This window comes from Heptranchias perlo, chromosome 16 (genome assembly GCF_035084215.1).
Source record: "Heptranchias perlo isolate sHepPer1 chromosome 16, sHepPer1.hap1, whole genome shotgun sequence".
NCBI lineage: Eukaryota > Metazoa > Chordata > Chondrichthyes > Hexanchiformes > Hexanchidae > Heptranchias > Heptranchias perlo.
Window position 1 is genome coordinate 46574764 of NC_090340.1, and position 27883 is coordinate 46602646.

The 27883-nt window shown below is 42.8% G+C and overlaps 1 protein-coding gene across 1 annotated transcript in view; it reads right to left on the minus strand.

Annotated features, from left to right (window-relative positions):
- The window catches only part of LOC137333349 (early endosome antigen 1), a 586801-nt gene that overhangs the window by 395202 nt on the left and 163716 nt on the right, over positions 1 to 27883 (minus strand). The gene's annotated exons all lie outside the window — the stretch shown is intronic.

Here is a 27883-nt window from a genome sequence, read left to right on the forward strand (position 1 = left end):
CTCTTCCATTATCCACTGAATCCCATCCTTTGATACATCCCCTTTTTGTCTTGTAGGAATAAATCTATTTTGTACTCTATCCATCTCATAGTTGAAAGTTCCCCAATGCTGATGTCATTCTATTTGCTAATTTTTCTGCTCAGTTAATTTGGGGCAGATCTATCATAACTCTCCGAAGTTTGCCTTTTTCCATATCTTTGGCTTCATTATCCTTTTCTATTTTCACATTGATTCTAACTATATTGTGGTCGCTATTTCCCAATTGTTCTCCTATTCTCTCATCAGTTATTTACCCACTTCATTACCCAGAAATAAATAAAACAATATTTAATTTGCTGGACTAGAAACATACTGACTCAGGAACCAGTCTTGGATGTATTCTAAAAAGCGATTCCCACTTTGGCCACGTACATTACGTTTATTCCATTCTATCTTGGGATAATGAAATCACCCAATATTATTGTCCTGTTGTTCTTGTATGTATCTCTGCATTGTGTACTAATCTCCCCCACTATCTTATCGCCACTGTCTGATGCCATGTAATACACAACAAAAGTTTCTCTTCCTCTTCCTTAACTCTAAACATATAGATTCTGTCTTGGCACAACTCCCTGGAATAGTCGTAGGTTCTCACTTTGTGATAGAATCCTTTATTAATACAGCCACCCCACACCTTTTCTCCACAATTAATCTCTCCTGTAAATGTTATAACCAGAATATTGTTTCCCGTTCCAATAAAATCTAAGGGTCCAATATTAGGAGGGAGGCGGGTTGGCAGTGGGGGTCGACTGGGCGCGTGGGTAACACGCCCAGTGAAATCGGTGGGTTTGGCACGCGACTGTAAATAAATTGAAGCCACTTACCTTGGCATCCGGGTTTCACGCTGGAAAGCTGTGCAGCGGGCGGACTGCGCACCCGCATCATAGGCTGTCAGCTGGAGGAGCCCTATTTAAAAGGGGCAGTCCTCCACTGACTGATGCTGCAGAAAATAGGCAAAATTACAGCATGGAGCAGCCCAGCAGGAAGGTTGCTCCCAGGTTTAGTGATGCCTCACTCCAGGTCTCACTGGATGGAGTGAGGAGGAGGAGGAGGGAGATCTTCCAACTAGCGGACGGGAGGAAGCGGCCTGCCTCTGTCACCACAAAGACCTGGCTCGAGGTGGCAGAGGAGGTCACCAGCACCACCAACATATTACGCACCTGCATACAGTGCAGGAGGCGCTTCAATGACCTAACTCGGTCAGCCGAAGTGAGTACTCTTACTCATTCCCCTACACTCCGTCTGCCACATCACCGCTCCCACCCCACATCTCCTTCTGCACTGCCAACACTACTCTATCACATCACCCCTCACACCCACTGAACCCTTATCCTCATCTTACGTGCACTTCCTCACCTCCCCAGTACTCATCCCACCACTACCACTCAACCCAATCCTCGTACAATCTCATGGCTCTGTCTCATACTCACCCTCTCATGCATCTCTTTCACGGTCAGCCTCACCCAACCTGCCACTACCTGTGCTGCAGCCACATGGCATGCATCATGTATGTGTAGTAGGAAGCGTAAAGCAAACTTGTCGTGATCATGAAGGGGATGCACAAGGGTGTTTGAGGGTTTGTCATGGTTTTTACTTATATTTGATTTCTGATCAACTCACGTTACATATTATATTGTCACCACTACTGCCACGTCTTGGCCATTCTTGACTGGTTTTGCAATAAGGTCCTTTCATGAGGTTCTCCATGAACACCCTTGATGCTACCCATTGGGTCACCCTACAGTGAGTGTATGTGTAGTTGCACGACTACTTTGTGCAGGTGCCTGTTGCGCAGCACTGTTGTGTAGCTCCACGTGGTGGAGGTGGACGGCGTGCCTGGCGAGGCTGGTGATGTTGCTCGTCCTCCAATAGAGTGATGAATGCAGCTATGGAAACCCCCATTCTGACGGTGTGAGTGTGAGGGGGGTCTGCAAAGTAGGTAAATGTGTTTGGACAGCAGAGTTTAGGGTACGATGTAATCATTTTGAGTGTGGAGACAACAGTGTAACAGGCAAAACTTTGTCTGAGGTGACAGAGTGCCCTGCTGCAATGAATGAGGTATTCCCCCCAACTGTTCAAGGAATCCTCTGCATCTCTCAATGGCTGCTGACTGAAAGACGTCTGCTGGGTCAAAATCCTGGAACTCCCTTCCTAACAGCACTGAGGGAGAACCTTCACCACACAGACTGCAGCGGTTCAAGAAGGCAGCTCACCACCACCTTCTCAAGGGCAATTAGGGATGGGCAATAAATGCTGGCCTCGCCAGCGAAGCCCACATCCCATGAACGGATAAAAAAAAGTGTTTCCCACAGCATGGGAAACACGTTGAGGAGAATCCAAAATCACCTCCCTACTAAAATCTCTTCCCAATGAGGTCTGTCAACAACCTCATGTACCTCCATAACTATCTAAACAGTCATCCCGCTGGCTTTAACTGCCGGTGGGAGTCCCGCATGCGGGGGCTGCGCGCGCACCGATTCGCATCATTGGGTGGGTTGGAGCCGGGCTTCGGACCCGCTCCAGGACTCCCCAATTTTAGGAACCGCCCCGCCACGAACACACCCACTCAGCCATCCTAAAATTGACCCCTCGGTCTCTGTTGCAACTACTACATCATACCCCTCCATAGTTACTCTAGTGGAAGAAATGGGTACAAAAAGGGAACTAAAGAACAAGCAAAACTTAACCATCACAGTAACCCTGCCTGCTTTACAGGAAGTTTTTGTAATTAGTAAAGTAGGAGAAAAATATTCAAAGCCAAAAAGCAGACAGAACAGGAAAAAGGACAAATGAATTGTTGAAAGAAATAAGTAATTTCACATGAAAAATTCTTATATATGCACTGTACATATTATTTGCATTAAACTGGCAAGTATAAAAAGCCACCTATATATTTAATAGAGGAAGAGAAACACCTTTATTTTCTTAAAATCACTTCAATTTTGAATACTTTACAGTTGAAAATTATAATTCTTAAAAATGAATGTAACTTTGCAATGGATGTGTACTATATTTTAGCCCTGACTTTAACTCAGGGTGGGAATCAGGCAGGTGGGGGGGTCAAGGCCCATGCGAAAATCTGCCCCCCCCCCAACCCCGTTCTCTTCCTGGCTCCAGGTAAAAATCATGCCCAATATTTCTGCGAAATACATTTTTTTTTATTTCCACCTGTGAAACTGACTAATTCATTTGCAATTTCTTTCCTCCCAAGTTATCCAATTAGCCTTGCATGTGGAAATAAAAATCATACTTCACATAAAGGTGGTGAGTATCTTCCATACAAATTATGAAAGACAAATTTCACACGTGAACTTCTCAGACAGATTATAAGACAGGCACTGTGCTAAAATTTACTCTGGTACGGTCTGAGTATTGTAAATTACCAATAAAGGATTTTAAAAGTAATGTTCTCACTCATTAATATATTGTATAACTGAAGCGGGCCCATCTCTTCCACTGGAAGAGTTGATTTCAAATTGACAATGCTTCCAAATAAACAAAGAGCAGCTCACATGCTGCTCTAAATATCTAATAAATGTACATATGTATGTGCTCACCCTCCATGAAATGGATTCAGAGACATCAGGCTGTGAAAGGACATCTTTGTCTACTCATCTCTCTATTGTTGGATGGCTTTCTGTGGCAAACAGCATTTTTGTGCCACATCAGTTAATACAAGGATGTCTCTCACTTTTAAAAAGAATTCTACAATAAAGTAAATTAAAAAGAGAGTTCTTTTGAAAATCATCACAGTGTGATATATTTTGATTAAGCAATGTCTCTTAGACTGCTAAAGCCCAGGAAAACATTTAAAGTTCTTCAAAATGAATATATGGGAAAATAATATTCCACATTTTTGTAGGTTTTTTATTATTAATTTACTACTTTTATATCTCAAGCTGCAATAATGTTTCTGTATGTGACATATGCATTTAGAAGGAGGGCGCTCGTGTGTCATTATACAGAGAATTCATCCATTTTAGTTTGATGGAAATCATCTCTGCTCGCCTTCAATAGAAAATTCCTCCTCCTGCTCTTCCCACCACCCCCCCCCCCCTCACCACCCCCCCCATTCAACTCTGCTTTCACAAATCAGGAACCAATTCACCATGGAACTGATCTGAAGGCACTCACTTCTGCTCGGGTCACTGAGCTGCACTGCTCTGCAGCTATTAAAAGTATGTAGATGGCAGACCAGTACTAGGGCTGCCAAACTCACTTCCAGTAATTAAGTGGAGGACAAGATACTGGAATACAGGCTGGCGGCTGAAAGTTTTCCATTTAAATAAATGGAAGATACATGTTCATAGCATGTATGGCGGGTGGAGTCAGTTGGACAAGAGGAAGCAATGTAAACATGGAGAGATTCTTCTCGGGCATGTACTAAAGGCAGTGGGAATAATTTAGGCTTGTGTCAGTCCCTTGTGCATGCAAAAATTAAGCACTATTCAGGCAGACCATGACAATAATGCTGAAATCAGACTGCTTCAGAGATGTGTAAATTCTTCCACTGCAACTTATGTATCTTTAATCAGAACTGCTGTTCAGATTACACGAGCAGGCACTACATCTTTGTAAATTTTAAGAAAAACAAAAACCATCAATAATTTGTACATAATTTAAACATGTCAAACTACTCATAAATAAATAATGATAGCACTCTAATTTTAATATGTTTAGTCACAATACAAGAGAGAGACCATGCGCTGGTTTGTTTTGAATCAATTTTTTTTTTAAAAAACCTCATACATTTCTCATTCCCATAATAAGGAGATTCACTGAGGTTTATGAAAGTATGTGTTCGTGGAGCAAAAAAAAAAATCAGCTTTGTGCAATCGTATTTTTGAATGGTATACAGAAGAAAATAATCAGCAGGCAGTTTGACCTGACGGATACTTTGCAATTTTGCAGAAATATATAAAACCAATAAATATCTTCAAAGGCTTTCTATATTCCAGTCCAGCTAAACCCTGCACTCATCTTTTCAAGGATTAATCTCTAGCTTTTGAATTGGTGACTTCAAGGTGGTGATTTTTTTTTTTCATTTTAAATCCCAAATTGCTGAAACCACCCAGAGCCTTAACTAAGTGATTAAAAACATCACACTGCCTGTAAATCTGCAATACTTCACTAAAGGTCAACTGAAAATGCAATGAAGTGAAAGAATGTAAAATGTGTGTTGTGGATATAGCAACCTTTTTCAAAAAAAATATGCATGCTGAGGGAATATAAATTGCTGTGTAATGTAGGAAAATTGACCCAAGTTCAGTATATTCATTAATTTTGTGATTTTTCCTTCCGATCCTTCTTTATTTTTTTCTTGCTGTTGATTTTTTTTTACAAAAAGACCTGTTTCCTGTAAACCTTTACAGATTTGTTATTCATAAGCAATGAGATGTCACATTTAAAATCACATTTCAGATGGCAATGTTTTTCAAAAGCAGCCATCATAATTTTTCCAGAAGGCTCTTTCTTTTAAAAATTTACAGAAACCTTCGGCCTAATCCCATGAGCCCTGCTCACACAGATCTTATGATCTTATTAGCATCATATCTCTTGTATCCTGCTGTGCAAAATGCATGTGTATGGGGCTTCTCACTGTTGACCCTTTGAGGACTGAATTCATATTTTAGTTTGTTGGGTGCACATACATTTGCTGCAGTGCATTTCTTTGGCTATATTTAGTGAGGCAAGGAGAAACACTAAAAAAAAGGATTAATGTGTGGTTCACAGTGCTGGTATAAAATATATTAGAGAACTAGATCATGGGAGAGGGTGGATGATATATAGCACCGGCCACATGTGAGAGCTGTACATTACTTAGAGACCCATTATCTAGTGTTCAAGTACATTATTTTCTAACGCGTAAGGCAAAGGTGGAAATCAAACATAAAAATCTATTCATTCCAAAAGCCCTTACATTCAGAATTTTGTAGAAGGAAAGTTAAGTGTATTTGATCCATGCCAATAAATATTATACTCTGAGGTTAGGGTCCAAGATGTAAATACTTTCTATCTTTTGGAGTCCAAGATAAAAGAATTAGGAATATGTTTTCTAATGGACAAGTTTTGGAAACAGGAAAGGCTGTGCCGATGATAGTAATAATGACATTATACCTTGGAAAAATAAAATTTTAAAACTCTTGGGGCAGATGTTCCTCATATTGCACTTCAGGCACAAAGGATTACCTGGGTGAAGCACATAAAAGGAAAATCAGATGGGGAGGATTGTACACATAAAATAGAGACGGCCTGATATTCAATCTAATTGAAATTACTTGATACAAAATTAGGCAGGCTCCAATTATTGGCGTTCAATCCTCCTTGTCTGATTTTCCTCTATGTGCTCCATACAGGCAATCCCAAGTATAAGAAGAAAATCTGCCTCAGAATTTTTCTGCGGAATATAAAGTAAATATAAAAAGGATCAGAAAGCAAATGGATGAGTATTTGTATGAAAATAACCTATTAATTGAGAGCTTTGGAAGGGGTAGATCTTCCTTACCAACTTTTTGAGGGGGCAACATGCCAAATTAATGGAGGAAAACCATATGACATAGTGGCTTAGAAATTCAGCCATGTTTTTCGGGCACTAAGCGGCATATTAAGTCACCAATATGGTGGCCAGGAAATGCGCCACCCACCATATTGGTACTGGATTCCACACTGGCGGTAGAAGCGTACACTGGCAGCATTCTAAGATCTGAAAAATGTTATTTAAATTAGGGTCCTGCACTTCTTCCATTTTGGATCGTCCCAATGCTTCACTCGCATGCTGACCTTGAACATAACAAGGTGGCACTTACCGGCAGGAAAGTCCCATGCCAGCACTGTTTAAAGGTATCATGCAGTACTTACAGGTTAGTTGCTGGTTTAGTATTTCCGGCTGCTGCTTGACTTCTAGGCATTTTTTGCTGTGTTGTATCACTCTGGAAAGTTCACTTTGTTTGCACAGAGAGGGGTTTTGCTGGCCTTGCACTGGTGTTGATCTTTGCCTCACAAATAGTTTGGCTGCAGATAAAGGTGGTCTCATAGGGTTACCTGTGGGTCTGAAGGATGAGGGGGAGCAGCAAGGAAGACACCACAGAGCAGGAAAGGCTGCCAGAAGAGAGAGGAAGACTGCACTGAACAAAAGGCAATATCCACAGAGGGTCTTCAGGGAGCACTTCTTCTGCTTCAACGTGACTGAGGAGCAACATATGGGGCATCATTTTAGCACCCGCTGTCAGGTGCGTTCCTGACGGGGGGGGCTCCGAAAATTGGGGAATCCCGGAGCGGGACTGGAGCCCGGCTCCAACCGGCCCACTTCCAGGTTCCCCACTGACGCGCCGGCGTGCGTGCGCAGCCCCCGTTGGTGGGAATCCCGCAGGCAATTAAAGCCAGCGGGATGCCACTTGAAAGTATTTATGTTGCTCGTTCAGGTCGTTTACAGACCTGATTGAGCTGTTTTATTAGGAGGGGTGGGATTTTACACTGAACTCAGACTGTTTCCCATACTGGGGGAAACACTCCCAGTTCAAACGGAGGTGTTGCAGCCAGCAGCCTGTGGCAGCTGCAAAGGTGCATTCGACAGGTGGCCACTCCGTCACATTGGACAAAGTTTGGCCTCCACCACCCTCCTCCTAACAAGAAAATTCACCGACCTGGAACCGCAACCCCGGCATGAGGACACACTTACCTACCTTGCGGACCCCCTCAGATGTACATCTTCCGGATGGGGGCCGCCGTAGCTAGTCATGACCTCCTCGGAGGGCGAACAGCATCACCAGCCTCACCAGCCTCGCCGTCCACCTCTGACACGTGGAGCTCCACAACAGAGTGCTGTGACACATCCACCTGCACAGCAGGAGGGAGGGCAACCGCAGAGAGAGATGCGTCGCAGAGGGCACTACCCTCGCCACAGGGTCCACAGACCGAGGCTCAGCTTCCTGGACCTCTCTGAGCAGCAGTGCACACGGAGGCTCAGAGTCACTCAACATGTAGTCGTGGACATCTGCAGCCTCCTTCATGCCGAGCTGCTCCCGGCTGGCCCTAGCACCATCTTCTTACCTGTCGCTCTCAAAGTCACCACTGCCCTCAACAACTTCTCCTCCGCATCCTTCCAGGGTGCCACCGGGGACATCGCCGACGTCTCTCAGCCGTCTGCACAAAAGAGCCCTGCACAAATACACCTACACCCACTCTGCAGTGACACAATGGGTGGCATCAGTTGTGGGTCTTCATTGTGATCCTCAGGAAAGGGCATTATTGCACAAACCAGACAAGATTCGCAAAGACGTGGCAGTAGTGGTGACAATATAATATGTAATGTGAGTTGGTCAGAAATTCAATATAAGTAAAAACCATGACAAACCCTCAAACACCCTTGTGCATCCCCTTCATGCTCACGACATGTTTGCCTTACGCTTCCTACTGCACATATGTGATGCATGCCCTGTGGCTGCAGCACAGGTAGTGGCAGGTTGAGTGAGGCTGACTGTGAAAGAGATGCACGAGAGGGTGAGTATGAGAGCGAACCATGAGATTGTATGAGGATTGGGTTGAGTGGTAGTGGCGGGATGAGTACTGGTGAGATGAGTAAGTGCAGGTAAGATGAGGATGAGGTTTGAGTGGGTATGAGGGGTGATGTGACAGAGTAGTGTTGGCAGTGCAGAAGGAGGTGTGGGGTGGGGGCAGTGATGTGGCAGATGGAGTGTAGGGGAATGAGTAAGTGTACTCACTTTGGCTGACCTACTGAGGTCATTGGAGCGCCTCCTGCACTCTATGCAGGTGCGTGATATGTTGGTGGTGCTGGTGACCTCCTCTGCCACCTCGAGCGAGGCCTTCCTGGTGGCAGAGGCAGGCCGCTTCCTCCCGCCCGCCAGGGGGACGATCTCTGTCCTCCCCCTCCTCCTCACCCCATCTATTGATACCTGGAGTGAGGCATCATTAAACTGGGAGCAGCCTTCCCCCTGGGCTGCTCCATGCTATAATTTTTTCTATTTGTTGCAGCATTTGTCAGTGGAGGACTGCCCCTTTAAATAGAGCTCCTCCAGCTGACAGATCTTACTGCGCATGCGCAGCCCGCCCGAGGCGGAGATCAGCAGTGGGGAACCCAGAAGACAAGGTAAGTGGATCCAATTGGGCTGTGATCGCGCGGGTGGCTGACTAATTTCACCGGGCGCGTTACCCACGCGCCCAATAGTCCCCCCTGCCGCGAACCCGCAGCCCTGCTAACATCGAGCCCATGAGATGCCTTCGGTTCACCAAGGAGGCGGTCACTGAGCTAGGTCACCTGCTGAAGCCACAACTCCAGCCTCAAACCAGAGCATGGACAGCACTGCCTGTAGCTGTCACAGTCACCGTCACCGTCAACTTTTATGCCACGGGGTCCTTTCAGGCTGCAACGGACAACATCAGAACATCGCACAGTTCGCAGTACACCAATGTATCAGGGAGGTCACCAAGGCTCTCAACACCAGGAGAAACACCTACAGCTCCTTCCCTATTGACAGAGTGAAGCAGGGCGAGAGAGCACTGGGTTTTGCACGCATGGCAGGCTTCCCCAGAGTGTAGGGTGCCATTGACTGCACACATATTGCCTTTCGTGTTTACATAATGTGTCCATTAGAAAACATTCCATTATATATATAAAAATAAATAAATAAGATATATGGCACCAATACAGCAGTCATATATATATATATATATCTAACAATATTTTATGTTGCTGGGTTGAACGGCCTTTTCTTGCTATCGATTTTCTTATATATACCTTAGAATGATTGCTCTAATATTATTTCCTGCTCAAAGTTTTGTTATCAGTAGTAATTAAAGAATGTTTCAGTGTTACAAAGATTATATTTCTCTTTGGATTTTCATGTCCTTCATGAGGAGGTGCACAGAACTGGGGAAATCTTTGTGACATTTTCTTTTATGGTAGGAAAACTAAATTGGGCAATTTAGAATATCATGTTTGTGGATGTATTGAATTGAGAATGAGCATCAGCTGTACAGGGATCTTTGAACCTTTTACTTACAATAGAATAAAATAAGCATTTTGACTTTCATGGACGTAATTTTATAAGATCACAAGACAGGTTGGACAAAGAAAGTTGTTCCATCAATGTGATCTCAACCTTCCAGAATACCAACCCTACAATCTTTCTAATACAGCATCTAGTTGTTAATAAGTCCAGTGTTTTGACCTGAACCAATTTTTCTGGCAAACCATTCCAGCTGTTGAACACTCTGTATAAAGAAATAATTTCTGACATCTGTGGTCAATTTTTTACAATCCTCAATCCATAGCACATTTCTGAGTGGAATCGTACATAATGTTGAATAGGTTTCATTCATTGGGCACAGCAGGTAATTGAGCTGGTCAGACAATATAGCTGCCATGGAACCCAAGGGGGAGGTGGTAGTTTTGATTGACGGCTCAATGAGCCAATTCTCAACACGGAGAGCTGTGGCAGGGCATAGGTTAAACCTTTGGTGCAATCTCTTGTGTGTGCTTGCTCTCTCTCTGCAAGTAGTGAGTCTGCTTTGAGTTTGAAACAGAGAGTGGTGTCTTTCTAAGTGAGTGAAGTCAGTTTGGCGACACTGACCAGTAAAATGAAGGTAAGCCCATATTATGAGCAAGGTTCAAAGTTTCGCAATTTATTATTTTTGATGTTATGAGGAGCAATAAGAAATAGATAAATTTCATTGTGAAAATTATATTCACTTTCTGAAATTTAGTTATATGTTTCTTATAAAATAAGCCAGCTTGTTGGTTTGCAATTGGTCTTGTCTCATTGGAGTGCTTATCAGTCTGCCTTCCAGAAGATAGGAGAAATGCATGTGGAAAATCATAAAATCCACTACACACAAAATGGGGTCTTATTTTTATGGTTCCTGGGTCTCACTGTTGGTAACTAGATACTGGGTGGTAAAGGGTTCTCTCTAGATTGTTAGGGATGGAGGATCCACTTCCAAGAGTTACTGGTGACCTTACACCTGAGAGAATATCTAGTGCAGACTTGAATTTGTAATGCTTACACACTTCTATAATGGTCTACTGCAATGTCTCTTTTTGGACAGATGAATCCTGTTAGAGGGAGGAGCTATGAAGAACTAACACTGGGGGTCAACTTCCTTGGTCTCCTTTTCACTGTCTAAGGCATGGGTGACCTTCTTATGCCATAGTGCCCAAAACTGTGTGCAGTATCTCAGGTGTGGCCTGACCAGAACAGCGTACAGCTTCAACATAACCTCAGGGAATTTGAACTCAGTTCATTTGGCAAAAAAACCCAGCATCCATTTTGCTTGATTTCTTGCTTCCTCTTGTTATTTGGATATTGAGCAACAAGTGAAGTAATACTTATTGCTGCCCAGGTGGTTCCAAAATTGTGGAGCATGCAGGAAACGACGACAAATTTGATTACCCGCTCAGTGGTGTACTGCAAAGCTCCTCTGGAACGGTCCAAGCAGTGGAAGCGTTGCTTGAGCATGCCAATTGTTTGCTCGATGATATTCGTTGTGGCAGCATGGCTCTAGTCATCGGCGTACTCTGCAGCTGTGCCTGGGGTTGTGACTGGAGTCATGAGCCATGTCTGGAGGGGATAACCCTTATCGCCCATTAACCAGCCTGTAACTTGGCAGCATGGTTGGAATAAAGGTGGGACCAAGGACTGGTGCAGGATGAAAGAATCATGGCTGCTGCCTGTGGTCGCAAATGAGCTGTACATTGAGGAAGTGGAATCCCTTTTGATTGATAAAGATGCCAGTCTGGTGATAAGGGACCCCTTGTCCTCACCTTCCACCCCACCATCCTCCACATTCAGTGTATCATCCTCCGCCATTTCCACCACCTCCAGCACGATGCTACCACCAAACACATCTTCCCCTCCCCTCCCCTCCCCTTTCAGCATTCCGAAGGGACCGCTGCATCTGCGACACCCTGGTCCACTCTTCCTTCACTTCCAACACCCGCTTTCCTTCCCACAGCACCTTCCCGTTCGAGAGCAGGGGATGCAACACCTGCTCTTTCACCTCCTCCCTTCCCACCGTCAAGGGCCCCAAACACTCCTTCCAGGTGTAACAGCGATTTACTTGTACTTCTTTCAATTTAGTATTCGCTGCTCACAATGCTGTCTCCTCTACACTGGGGAGACCAAACGCAGGATGGGTGATCGCTTTGCTGAACACCTCCATTCAATTACCAAGCGTGACCCTGAGCTTCTGGTCGCTTGCCATTTTGAATCTCCATCCCACGCCCACTCTGACCTCGGCCTCCTGCACTGTTCCAATAAAGCTCAACGGAAGCTCAAGGAACAGGACCTCAACTTTTGATTAGGCACTTTACAACCTTCCGGACTCAACATTCATTTCAACAGCTTCAGATCATAACCACTGCTCCCATTTTTTTGGACAGCAGATGCTGATAATGGTTCTGCTGTTGCCATTTACAGCTCCTCTAGACCCATCTTTTGTTTCTTTACTTGTCCCATTACCACCCTCCTTGCCTTGCACCATCATCCTTTTTGTCATGTAACCACTCCTGCCCTCCACTTTATCACAGGCCTTCCCTTTTGTTCTTTCCTCCTCTCCCCTTCCTCCCCCCCACCCTTTGCCTGGCTTTGTACTTGCTTAAAAACTGTTAAATCTTTAACAACCTCAGTTCTGTGGAAAGGTCATCAGCCTGACGAAAGGTCAATGGTAACTCTTTCTTTCTCCACAGATGCTGCCTGACTTGCAGAGTATTTCCAGCATTTTCTGTTTTTAAAACCTAAGTTACCTTCTTTCCAATATAGCATCTAACTTTTTCCATTGGCATTACCACCCGTGTTGGCAAACGGATCCATGTGAATAAGAAAATATTTCCTAATGTCTATCCTAAATTTGCAAACATAACCCTGAACCAGTGATCTTTTGTACTGCTGCATGGCATATCTAAAATTAGTATATAAGCTTTACTTTCTATATCTGGGTAAGTATCTTCCATAAGGTCTTTTTTCAAGGATGTTGACTCACAACTTATCATGTTTGTTACTCTGATAAAGGATATCAGACCCATTGGGGTAAATTTTAACTTCCAGCCCGAAAGGGAGCTGGGGGGGAGGGTAGGGGGGGAACTTTTCCGGGTGAGAAACCTGGAAGTTAAGTGGGCGGATCATGATCTGCGCTTGCGACCTTAATGAAGCCCATAATTGGCACTTCCAGGTTTCCCGCCTGGCAGCCAGCCTGACTGGCAGGCTGGCTGGCTGTCGGCAAGGAAGGCCTGCTGCAACACGCCGCAGCTGGGGATCGGAGGGAGGGATCATGGGCCGCGAATAGGATCGGGGGGAGTGGGGGCCGAGAAGAGGATCGGGGGGAGGGGGGGCCGAGAAGAGGATCGGGTGGAGGGGGGGGCCGAGAAGAGGATCGGGTGGAGGGGGGGGCCGAGAAGAGGATCGGTGGGGGAGGGGCCGAGAAGAGGATCGGTGGGGGAGGGGCCGAGAAGAGGATCGGGTGGAGGGGGGGCCGAGAAGAGGATCGGGTGGAGGGGGGGGCCGAGAAGAGGATCGGGTGGAGGGGGGGGCCGAGAAGAGGATCGGTGGGGGAGGGGCCGAGAAGAGGATCGGTGGGGGAGGGGCCGAGAAGAGGATCGGGTGGAGGGGGGGCCGAGAAGAGGATCGGGTGGAGGGGGGGGCCGAGAAGAGGATCGGGTGGAGGGGGGGGCCGAGAAGAGGATCGGTGGGGGAGGGGCCGAGAAGAGGATCGGTGGGGGAGGGGCCGAGAAGAGGATCGGGGGGAGGGGGCCGAGAAGCCAAGAAGAGGATCGGGTGGTGGTGGGGGGGGGCGGCTGGGAAGGTGATCGGAGGGGTGGCTGGGAAGGTGATTGGAGGGGTGGCTGGGAAGGTGATCGGAGCTCGCTGGAGGACAGGTGAAGGGTCGGAGTCCCTATGGGGTTCACTATGGGTGGGGGGCGGCATCATCGGGTGAGGGGTGGGGTGGCGTTGGGTGAGATCGGCCGATTGTGTGGGACCTGTCGACCAGGTGAGCTTGTTGAGCCTGGATGAAGCACTCCTACTCCTCCGGGCCCACAAGCAGTGCAATAAAGGCACTCATATCATGGATTCGGTCCTCCCTGTCTGCTTTCATCTGATGTGAATGGGAAGCAATGGGAAACCCGAACAGGTACGGTTAAATTCATTTTATTATTCCAATACACAAAATATTAAGTACCTCAAGCATCTCAATAACGTACATTGCCTTTTTAAGGCTCGGCCCGACGACTTTAAGTGGGGCGGGACTCCCTGGTGTCTGCTCTCCACAAGCAGACAAACCTGCCTGGGTTAAAGCCAGAGGCAGGCATGTTGGAGCCGGGGTGCCGTCCCTCTCTGAAAACAAGAGTATTTTTGCTCCCCCACCCGCCCCCAACCCACCCATCCTTGGGGGTTAAAATTTTCCCCAATGTTCTCTTCTGCATTATCCAAAAGCTTGTATGGGTCCCTGATGTCAAATAAGCATCAACAACTTGCACCTTTAACATAATAAAACATCCCAAGAGACTTTACAGGAGTGTTATCAGACAGAATTTGACACTGAGCCACGTAAGGAGATATTAGGACAGGTGACCAAAGCTTGGTCAAAGAGTTAGATTTTATTGAGTATCTTAAAAGGAGGAGAGAGAGGTAGAGGGGTGGAGAGGTTTAGGAAGGGAATTCCAAAGCTTCGGCCTGGACAGCTGAAGGCATCGCCACCAATGGAGGGGCAATGGAAATCAGGGATGCACAAGAGACTAGAAATGGAGCAATGCAGAGTTCTCGGAGGGTTGTAGGAGGTTACAGAGATAGTGAGGGGCAAGGAGGCCATGGAAGGATTTGAACACAGGGAGGGGAATTTTAAATGATCAGATCCATATGCAGTTAATAAACATAAAAAGAGAGTAAAATGCTACAGTGGGAGGTCAGTTAAATATGGCAAAAAGTGGTATCTTTCATTTTTCAGTTCATATCCAATATATTAGTATGCATACTATTCTCTTTTTCTCCATATATTCATGAATGAATAACATAGATTAGCATGCATGTTTTATATATAAAGAAAATGCAATACCTGTATCCGATTCTGAGCATTAATCTATTTTCAACATTTTTAACTTATAGACATGAAGGTTTTTAAATGACCCTTCACCATTGCCATTTACTGATTTGAAGAGATATTTAGTTACCTTTTATCACCAGATAGCATATTGTTCATTACCTCTGACTAAAATACATCAGTAAACTATAAACGTCAGTATACATTTTTAAAATTGAGAGATTTACTAGTAGGTTAGACAGTAGAAGAGTTTACTGTATCTTAATTATTAATCCCATACTCAAAGGTCAAAGAGGATAAAAAGAAACTTAAAAACACAGAATTCCGTGCAGCTTCAGTCAGCAGCAAGCACTGCAACATCATGATCCAGTGATAAAAGATGGCTATCTCTCCGAAGCAATACATGGGTGCTCTCAGTAAGTGGAAATTTTTCACTTTGAATTCTATAGATGAAATGATAAAAACAAATTACTGCACTGAACCAGATATTGAAGGAGCGATTTGTGTATTGAATACAAGTTATTTGAAGGCTGAAGTTTCCCTTCAAAGGAGGAATAATTTTATTACTAATGAACCAACCAAACAATACAATATCAAATATTCAATTGTAATAATAATAGTTCAGTAAGATCCATAATATACACAAAAATGACAATACTGACAAAAAAAATGTCAGAATATGGGGAAATTTCTACCCCAAATATTCTCCAATTCCCAGTCTTTGCCTCCAAGCATTATTTTTTCTGGTAGCAGTCAATTTCTATTTGGGTAACCACCACTATTAATACTTAAAGAATGACTAATAGTGGAAGATTGGATATTTGATGTGTGTATTTTTGGAATCTAACTAATGTTTGTGATGCTAGTCTATTACAATTTTCCAAATTTTAACAAAACCGATACTAAAGATTGCCCTGTGCAAACTGCACAATGTATCATATTCAAGCCCTTGAGAGCTCAACCTTACCACAGGAAGATGACAGGAAACATATTCTCAATTTGGGTTTGTGTTCTACTCAATTTGGTACCACAATCCACTGCTATACATTATACAAACACAGCATATTGCGCAGACTACTGTCACATAACTATCTAAAATGAGATTCTAATAAATATTTAATTGTTTTAGTGTAGTGTATTTGCAACGATGGAAGTTAAATATTTAATAAAACAGCTGTAAAGGAAAGTCATTCTGAATGTTTCAGATGCCATTTTCTGAAAGTTTATTTTATAATTAGCAATTCTTAAAGGCTATTATTTTACATTTTCCTACTTCCTTCATTGTGTTTGTCACTGTTGTACCTTATATTTGTCACCATTTATTTACACTCATTCAGATCTGAATGTTTATTTGACATAAATATATAAACAGAAAGACAATATCAATATTCAGGTTCTTTGTACAATATGGCACTCTGATGTGCACTAGGTCTCTAGACTATAATAAAGAGGAAAACAATATTGAAGATATAATGATAAAAGATTAATGTACAGATTCCAACATCATATTGCAAGTCAGAATGACATACTGCTGCTCTGTGTCATCCAGTCAAGCTCCATAAGCCACTTCTCATTTACTTCTCCATCTTTTAAAATCACTTATCTGAAATTATGTACTGCCGAAACCATTCCTGATTTGGGGTCTTCGGTCATTGTCTTCTAACATGCCACAGTATAACTCCATTACCCAAGTGAACTCCAAAAGATGCTTTAAATATATATAATTCACGTTAATAATTATTCAACACTATTGCTTTTTTTTCTAGCCTTTGCAAGCTGCAATTCAAAATCACAAATTGTCATGCTGCATGCAGTTTCCTAAAAATTTCTACTTCAAAACTTAACATTTTTTTAAAAAGTTGGTAATTTCTTTGCCCTCCCTTTCTCAATTTATTTAAGCTGTAATTGCATAGTACTGTAAATTAAATCATACAGCTAAAGAATGCTAGGGTTGAATGGTGGCAGTTTTCCAGAGTGAGCCTATATAAAACAATAAAAAAATTCTCAATAAAATTTGTATTTCTGTTTTACGCACATAGCTTTTACTATGGATGAAAAATTTGCCAAATGATCAATGCCAATAATTCTGCACTGAGTGTTTAACACAGATGGGCACATATTCAAGTTTGGCATTGACGGTACATCCCACTTACTAAACAGATAGTCTGGCTACATTTTTGGGTCTTTTCTACCATTCCTGCTTTAGATTTTTCAGCTTCCATATTTTATATTACTCTTCTAGATGAGTCCCAACTCCCTATAGCCTCAACAGCATCTTCACTAGCCCTGATATCTAGATAAGCTTTCTGTAGAGTGTCCACGTAACAAAAAAAATACTTTATTAGTTAATTACAATAGCTATTGGAACTATTCTATGCCTCTCACCTATAAAAAGTGGCAGTCTACTACAAAATCAGACTTTGTTTCAGACTTGGATTAACAAGCAAACTTATTTAATAGATAACCAAACAAATAATTGTATAATTTCTACTGTAAATATATTACTATCAATTTCTCAAAAGAAACTTTGCAATCTCTGTACTAAATTACAATTCTTTTAAATTAACACTTTACATACACATTGATTCTTTTCTTACATTTCACACCACTGCAGCTGGCCTAACTCTTGAAGATTTCAAACAGATTCTCTCTGATTTGAACAATTCAACTTACTTAAATACCCTGAAACAGTTGCTAGGGTCCTTGGATTTAAATAACTTATAATTCCATTCAAAAAGGAGCTGCCAGTCATGCACATAACTGAGCCAATCACAAAGTATTGTTTATATTTGAATCATGTGGCTTGGTCCCTCTCATATCCTTGGAGAAGACAAACAAAACCTCAACATTTATATCAATTTAGGCTGGACACATAGATTTTAACTGCAGCTCGCTTTTAAACTCCTCATATATTGTGTCTGGATTTAAAGGACCAGCTAAGCCAAAACTAGACAAAAATATTTCATATTTTTTACAAGCCACATGGAACTTATATTAAGGGGTGGAGGTGCAATAAGGTTCTTAAAGACACAGCTACGATAGCTGCAGGAATGAAGCAATGGACTCCAAAACTAAATTGAATTCTATCTGCAGTTCAGCTTGCTTACTCTTATTAGCTACGTTTTACCAATCTTAATGTCGCTGACAATTGCAATTTCACATCAGTAAACCACTTGGGAAAAGAGGAAAGAAAAAGTTGAGACCAGTTTACCTTGCAAAAGTACACTACTGTCAAATGATAAAGAAGCAGCTGACAGGATGAGATAAACACTCATAGGTAGAAGGAGAAATGAGCATTAAAAAATAAGCAGGAAGTTGAATATAGAGTTAAATTTCCAGTCGGTATTCTATTTATAATTATACAGTTGTAGTTCCTTTCTCCTTCTAACCAACAGCAAAGCATCGCCTTCACTGATCATCGACTCTTTTACTCTTGCTCTGCTGACTGACAGCTCAAACTACAGAACAGGAAGAGGAATGTACTGTGAAGAAAGAAAGCTGCTTCCATAAGTTCACTGCTTTAAAGAAATAATATAGAATTTGTCAAATCTCGTGCCCATTCAATGTTGGGCCTAGACAAAAACAAAATGGAACAAAGTGGCACATGGACACGTACAGCAACTCAAATGTGCTGCAAAATGATAGAACGTGGACTTACATTTACAATTCCCCACATGAGACCACCTAATTTTATTCATGCCGTTAGGAGGAGGAGGCATAAAGTGAAGGTTAACCACTTCGCCACATGGAAGGAAAATCACCACAGGGGCCACCCCAGGCTGCTTTTGCACGTTTCCTAGTGGCTACTCAAGAATGATGCATGCAGTGGCCGATCTACACCCACACCCGGGAACATATAATGTTGCATAACACAGAATCTTAAAAAGGGAAAAAAATGGGATGGTTAAAATGGGAGAGGGGGTAGAAACAGAGAAGAAAGTCATGATATGTAATATTTTTCACTTTGTTACTTCTTGATCCTTAGTTGCTGAATTTTTAGATCTTTTTAATTACCTGCCAGCGCTGTTAATATAAACTGAATCAGTTTCATCAGAGATTTGTAGAACACTGGATGATGTAAATGCTATTAAATATTGTTGTGACAACTATGAGCATTAATGAAGCAGGTACAGTGAATTCAGCAGTATAACTGGAATACTGTTCAGATTTTGAGCCAACAATATAATGGAAAGAATACAGTTTCATGTGTAAATGTATCAGTTTTTATTACATTAATCCCATTCCCATGCAGACTATGTATAATTGGCCCCATCATGGATTCTACTCAATTTACTTAACCTCATGAGATAAAGTTCTACAAGATTTTTCCTTCCCCCAAAAGGTAACTGAATAAAATCCTAGAATGTCTAACACAATTGTGTTAAAATAATAGAATCATTGCAAAGTTAACGCTAAAATAATCAATTATTCTTTGCTCAACATAACAAAACCCCACCAATTATTTTTGATCATTTTTGACATTTCGATGGATTTTCCTTGCTCGTTTTTAGAGAGCATAGTACGTTTACATCAAAGTGCGTATGCAACATTCAAGGAATCAGGTTGTACCATTACTTAAAAACACTGAGAGTAGGAAACATCTAGAGGGAAGATATTAAGTAGAAGGCACCGAAAGTCCTATGATGGCAATGTTTATGGAACTGAATTGGCTAAGGGGAGCGTCACTCAGGGTGCCCAGTAACGGCCGGCTTGCCCAACTATTTGTTCTAAAACTTAGAGGTGACTATTGCATGTCTGAAGTATTCATTATTGTAAAACCAAAATGATCAGTTGCTTCAAAATCATAGCAACTTCTACAGTAATGACCATGATAATGCAACCGTGACAGTACTAGTTGAATTGCTACTTCAGGTGCTATTATGCTTCCTAAACAGATAATTCCATATAAAACGGATAAAAAGATTATAATGAATTAAATTTAGATAAAAATAAACCATCAGAACACAAAAGCAAACAAAGTTGTATGTCCAACAATAAACAAAAATTAAGCTTCACTTGAACTGTCTACTGGTGGCTCAAAAGAATAGACAGTCCTCCCTGGTCACTCCACTTGATGCAATTTCACCACACTGTGGCAATTTCCCAGCTCCCATTTTTGATTGACTCCTTTAATATGCACACCACTGCCACCAAATACAACATGTTACACATAAATAAAATGATCCCAGTTGAAAACTGGTGGTGGTGGTGATATAACAATAGATACATCAATAAAGCAGAACCAATCTGATGGAAAACTGTGCACACCGAGATTGGCAATTTTCACAAGTGAGGTAAATTAAATGGAAAGAAGTGTATACTGAATTAAATGGTGGGCCAAATGCGACAACATGAGAACAGAGGAGATACAGGGGCCAATTTTACTGTTTAGTACATCTTGATATTGGGTAAAGACAAGGCGTACTGGACTATGAAATGAGACATCAAGGAGCCCCACCTGATTACCACCGAATCTCAGCCGCCCTCCATTTTCCGATTAGGCCTGGCATTGGAAGCTCCCAGTGAAAAACAGCAGGAGCTTCATTAATATATGCAAAATGGGGCAGGGAATCGTAATGCTCCATTTTGCGGCTGGTGGGTATGCTGGACACCAATTCCCCAGCATACCTGGTGGGACCTTGGGACGGAGAGGTGGGCATTTAAAAGGCACACAGCTGTTAAGGTAATACAGGTTTCCATCTGAGCATTCAAAGTAATTTCCAAAAGATTGAGAGAAGCATATGATGCAGTGAATTCATCAACATATGTCAAAAATAATGGTAGTTTATGAAATTAAGAATAATGAATGTCTGAGAGTGATCTCAAGACAGTGATCTCATTGAGGACTCCAGATGATGTTCTAAACAACAAGTGTAAAATTTCAGCATTTTACAAACATTTTATAAACATCACCTGAACCCTAAGCTGAGATTGTTGCTTTGAGATGACTACCATGCATCAGTTTTTCACATATGAGATAGAATAGTTGACTGAAAGCATAAACAAAAAGGAGGTTTTTAGAGGCAGAGAAAAAGAGGTAGCAAGGCAAAGGGGGTTATGGAGGAATTCCAGAGAGACTAACTGGCTGAAAGCTCTATTAGCCGTCTCTGAGTGTATAAATGCATAGCCAAGGTAAAGGCCAGCTAGAGTTGTTTGACACTGAGTCAGTACGGGAGGTAGGATAGTTTATGACTAGAAGATAAGACCAGAAAGGCATATGTGATGCCCCAACAGCTGAATAATACTTATATCTGATCAGAGACAAGTTCATTCGTACTTTACTCAATGTATATATGATCACAAAATGTAATTGCAATTTGTAACCACAAATACAATGTTTGTGTCTTATAGGTAGAATAACGTAATAAGAAGCCAATACGAACCCATCATGAGGCATTTACGACGGTGCCTCCTGTTTGGATCATGGGGACCATCATCTACACTACAGAACCCAGGGGAATTGAGACAACAGGACTGTAAACCAAGAGTGGAGGGGGATGGAGTAAGCCACGGGAACCAGACTGACTCCTATTGCATTTCTAGCTTGCACGACTATGAAGGGAGGTTTGTTAGGGAATGTAACGTCACTAAGATGATCATTAATACACACCTGATTAAGGAAGGCACCGGGTATGCGTACAGTGCGGGTGCAGTGGGATAGGTAATAGCATAAGTCCCCACCAGGTGTCAGTTTTTGGAGAAAATTTTGAGAATACACAAAGGTATAATGAGGATAGACCGGTCGCCTGGTATGGAAAGAGAAGGGAGCAGGTTTGTTTTTTGGGGATGAGGCGTTGTGTTGCCCCGTTTCTGGAAGTATTAAGAGGGATATTACACCTTCATACTAGTGGCAGGGAGGCCAGGATCGTACAATGCCATTTGCTCAGTGGGAGAATGGTACAGGTTCTACGGAAACTGCACTACCCCGGCCATATGCTATGCCTAAAGCACAGATTCAGGGAATGGGTATCATTGGTGCACCCCTCGTATTCCCATGGGTAACTGTGTACATCGGAGGTACCCCATATACTGTAACCCTACTGGGGGGAATAAATATTGTGAAGTTAGTTCTCCACCCCTAACCCTCTCGCCCCAAGCCCAATGTCATCTAACTTGCGAGAATGGCAACGATAGGATGCCCCAGGACCCGCGAATGGACTTGTAGTCATCCCAACTGATGTAGTCCTTTAAAATGATTTGCAATATGAGACCATCCCATCCTTCTGAATCTAACTAATATCAAGTTACCCACATAGTGCAAGCCTGAACATCGAAAGCTGTATAAACGCATATTACACCAACTCATTGAGACATTCTGGGAATTGAATAGTAAAGTCATGGGAAATGAGGACCCCGAGGTCTTCCCATCACCTAAAGTACTACACTGTCAGCACGCCCCCCCCCCCACCTCCCTGTAACACAAAAGCAGGACGAACCAGTGGTAACAGCAATGGACTCCAGAGAAGGCGTGGCCTGAGCCTGGATGGAATGTTGGAAGGGATAGGAGACCTGTCTGGGGTCAACACCATAGATATAGAAAATATAGCAAATAGCCTAAAGTCCCTTAAGACCATAAGAGATAGGAGCAGGAGTAGGCCATTCGGCCCCTCGAGCCTGCTCCGCCATTCAATGAGATCATGGCTGATCTGATTTTTTTAAACTCAACTCCACTTTTCCGCCTTTTCCCATATCCTTTGAATGTATTCAATGACTCAGCCTCCACAGCTTTTTGGGGTAAAGAATTCCAAAGATTCACGATCCTCTGGGAGAAGAAATTCCTCCTCATTTCCGTCTTAAACGGGCGACCGCTTATTATGAGATTATGCCCCCTAGTTTTAGATTCCCCCATGAGGGGTAACATCCTCTCAGCATCTACCCTATCGAGTCCCCTCTGAATCTTGTATGTTTCAATAAGATCTCCTCTCATTCTTCTAAACTTCAATGAGTATAGACCCAACCTGTTCAATCTTTCCTCATAAGACAATCCTTCCATACCCGGAATCAACCTAGTGAACCTTCTCCAAACTGCCTCCAATGCAAGCATGTCCTTCCTTAAATAAGGGCACCAGAACTGTATGCAGTACTCCAGGTGTGGTCTCACCAGCACCCTGTACAGTTGCAGCATGACTTCCCTGCTTTTATACTCCATCCCCATAGAAATAAAGGCCAATATTCCATTTGCCTTCCGGATTACCTGCAGCAACTGTATGTTGGCTTTCTGTGTTTCATGTACGAGGACATCCAGATCCTTCTGTACCACAGCATTTTGTAGTATTTCTCCATTCAAATAATATTTTGTTTTTTTATTTTACCTCCCAAAGTGGACGACTTCACATTTTCCCACATTATATTCCATCTGCCAAATTTTTGCCCATTCGCTTAACCTGTTAATATCCCTTTGCAGACACTTTGTGTTCTCATCGCAACTTGCTTTTCCACCCATCTTTGTATCATCAGCAAATTTGGCCACAAGACACTCTGTTCCTTCATCCAAGTCATTGATATATATTGTAAATAGTTGAGGCCCCGGCACTGAGCCCTGCAGCACCCCACTAGTTACAGATTGCCATTTTGAAAATGACCCTTTTATCCCAACTCTTTGTTTTCTGTTAGTATATTACCCCCAACACCACGAGCTCTTATCTTGTGCAGTAATCTTTTATGTGGCACCTTATCCAATGCCTTTTGGAAATCCAAATATACTGCATCCTTTGGTTCCCCTTTATCCACCCTGCCCGTTACTTCCTCAAAGAACTCTAATAAATTTGTCAGACACGATTTCTACTTCATAAAGCCATGTTGCTCTCCTTGATTGTATTATGAGTCTCCAAATGTTCTGCTACTACTTCCTTAATAATGGATTCTAGCATTTTCCCAATGACAGATGTTAGGCTAACTGGTCTATAGTTACCTGCTTTCTGTCTCACTCCCTTCTTGAATAGGGGTGTTACGTTTGCGGTTTTCCAATCCGCTGGGACCTTTCCAGAATCTAGTGAATTCTGGAGGATTACAACCAATGCATCCATTATCTTTGTAGCCACTTCCTTTAAGACCCTCAGATGCAAGCCATCAGGTCTAGGGGACTTGTCAGTCTTTAGACCCATTAGTTTACCTAGTACTTTTTCTCTTGTGATAGTGATTGTTTTTAGTTCCTCCCTCCCCTTTGCCCCTTGATTTTCTACTATTATTAGTGACTTCTACTGTGAAGACAGATGCAAAATATCTGTTCAATTCCTCTGCCATTTCCTTGTTTTCCATTATTTCCCCAGTCTCATCCTCTAAGGGACCAATGTTTACTTTAGCTACCCTCTTCCTTTTTATATACTTGTAGAAGATTTTACTCTCAGTTACTGTCCCTGTGAAATAAGTTACGGCAGCTTATGCGAGAAGAGGAAGACATACGGACTGGCACCCTGACGGAAGGGGCCAACACTCAAATTAGTATACTGGATTTGGTTGAGCATTTGAACAGGCTGCACACACAATTAATGCCCTTATAAAAAAAGAGACCCAGAACGCTTCTGCGGCACATCAAAGGGAATCACCTGTGCAGCCTATTACGCATGGATGATCAAGCAGGCAAGAAAAAGTCGCCGATTAGTGGGACAGGGTAGGCTACCCCACTGGATCACTAATGAGGATTTTAGGAAGTGGAACCTTAGACATGACTCCCACCAACCCAGATGTATCAAATACGGAGGCTTACCAAGGTACTCCTGGGGCCCCATGCATGTCATGTTCAATCTGACTATGCGCAAAGGGAACAATCCTATATGGAATTGATTCTCAGGATCCCTATCATTAAACAGAGAAAGCACGCCAGCCCTGTTTTTCGCCTTGAAAACATAGGAGTAATACAAGGCCAGGTGCTGGTAAGATACATGCATGCACCCACATACATCACGATCATTAACAACTATACCTGGGTGGCCCCCGATTTGTCAGGATGTACCCGCACACAAGACACATAGTTGTGTCGCTACGATGTAACTGATCATTATATACCTGCTTGTGGGTTTAGTTGGGATCAAGGCAGGGTTAATTGCACCATGTCAGCACAGGGTAGCTGGCAGTATCCATTTAGTCACAGCCATCAGGGAAAAGGAACATACTGTGTTACCACTACCGCCACCACCATGCTCTACGAAGACATCATGTCCTACCCCAACACACACTCCAGTTTCTTCTTTAAACCATAACTAACCACCACCACTGGTCAGCATATCCTGCTCAATGTTAAGGACCACACACAAATAAATGATTATAAATGACGCCCTTAAGGCCGAATTGCATAAATGTGTGGCCCGTTTTGGGTACGCCTCCCCCCCCCCACACCCCCACCCCCACCCGTGTCTGAGGACTTCGGTGAGTTAGGGCCATGCTTAAACACCTCCTTGAAACATTTTTACCTACTTGAACAAGACAACTCGAGGCTAGATCACGAAATTGATAGCATAGGAGACCACTCCCATTGCTGCGATATAGGTCTCCATATATCAACTCACCCTTGGGTTCGTATTGCTTCACACCTACTTGTAATACTTCAGCTTGTGATAATTGTTTATTTGAAGTATGTAACTCGTATGGTCAAACACATGTTGAGAAAGATTAAACACCACACCGGTCATTTGGAAGCAGCTCAGTTCCTGAGGGAAACAAAGTGAGGGGTCGGAGAGGACTCTACCCCCTTAAGACACGGAATGTAAGATTATACCGTAACCTGCGGAATCTATATTGAAGATGCAGTTTGGGCAATTCGCTTTTTGTATTAATCAAACATATACTTGATGATTGTTAAGCAATGTATTGCTATAATCGCATACGTACCTTGACTCATTGTACCATATGTATTTGTGATATGTACCTTCTTCTATCCTTATACAAACACATTTCTTTCTTTGGTACTAGTTAAGCAAGTATATAGTAATTAACCACACAACTTAGAATCCATCAAGCTTTACAAAAACCTTCAAAAATCCCTTAACAAAACTAATAAAAATATGAAATTGCCAGCACAGCACATGAGCTGTAACTATAGCTACATTAACAAGTCACTCAGTCATGCCCATGAGGTAAGAACCTAAAGTGTCCATATGAGACAATGAAGTCTTAGAGTTACCAGCCTGTGACCCAGACAGGAGTGTAAGATAACCGGCCTAGAAGCTGCTAACGGTGGCCTTGAAAGAAACACCAGAGGATAAGATGAAAAGCCAGTCCCGTGAGAATGGTGGTAACTGGTGATTGCCCTACCCCTTGGATTGACCATTGAGGGGGCTGCTCCATCACCCCCTCTCCATCAAAGAAAGAGACAAGGAGCAGGCCAACTCTTCTTGCTTTGTCTGAAAATATACTCGAGACCCCATTGGCCACCACGCCTTTTGGAAAAATCCCCATAGGGTCAAATACCTGTGTCAATAATAGCCCCTGTAACCACCCTCAAAAGTAGCATAAAAGAGAGACCCCGTATGAGGGTCGGGTTGTAGAGGATACGGAAGGGAGTAAGGGTTGACCCTGGAGCGAAACCAGGCATCCCTGAGGAGAGGGGCTCCGGATCCAAAGAGGTCAGAGGCCAACGAGTCAGAGACCTATGAGAGGAAACCCCAGGCAGGGCAAGAGGAAGCCACAGTCGCGGTCAGTCCAAGAGCCTACAACAGTATCAACAGAAGAGACCCCAGACGGGGTGACTGTCAGGGCTCCTGTGCAAAGTGGGCACGCCCTCCACCCAGGACGGGTGATGTAGCTCTTGTTCTGTACTACTAACTACTGCTTAAGCACGCATAGTGCTGATCCTTGTGTGAAACTTAATAAAACTCCACTGTATCATATTGGCGTCACATCGATCATTGGCAGAGGGGTAAAAATACCCTGCAGTAGAGACAGGAGTAAGAGTATGGAGTTTTTGGCAACGGTTGAATAAGATGGTTTTGGTTTTTCTGAAGTTCAATTGGAGAAAGTTCTAGCTCATTCTTAATTTGAAAATAGATAGGCAGTTTGACAACACAAAGGTGGTCATGGAATTGAGGACAGTGATGGAGCTGTAGAGCTGCATGCCCTCAGCCATATATATGAAAACTGAATCTGTGTCTGAGGAATTCTCCAAGGTCATCAATTGTGATGTAATCACTGCAAAATAACTTTGCTTAAACATTTGGTTATATGTTATAAAACAAGTTTTTGTTGATACACAATATTTTAATAATGAAAATCTGCTCTACATTCCACAGTATTAAAACTAAGCACTTGTCACAAAGCATTAAGGGTTTAGAATTTTGAGACCAATGGCACAAGGTTTCAAATGTGAATGGTTTTATCTCCTAATTGGATGCATTTCTCTGATGACAGCATGATAGGGCTGCACATGGCAGTTCAATCCCCTATTCTTTTGAGTTTGCAACTACATCACTTTAAGGAGGCTGCAAGTAGAGGCTCAGCACTTTTTCACAAGAGGCAAAATGGAAAGCACAAAAGGGAGAAATGCCCATTATCTGCTTTTAGGAGCTAGCTTTAGGTAACACAACAGCAACATCAATGGGAGCCAGGGACCAATCCACCCATTCTCACTGCAAAGTAAATGTAAGACTAGAGGTATACAAGGAAGTAAATAGAAAAATTTAATATCCTCAAAAAATTGTTTCTCTCGCTAGGATGATTCAGTGTCATAGCAGCTAATTGCTTCACAGTTGCATGGTTATTGGCTTCAGTTCTAGTAGAACATGATGACAATGTACTTTGACTTGTTAGGACTGTGGCAAAATAGCCACTTTATTAACAGACAAGAATGTGGAGGTCCACAAAT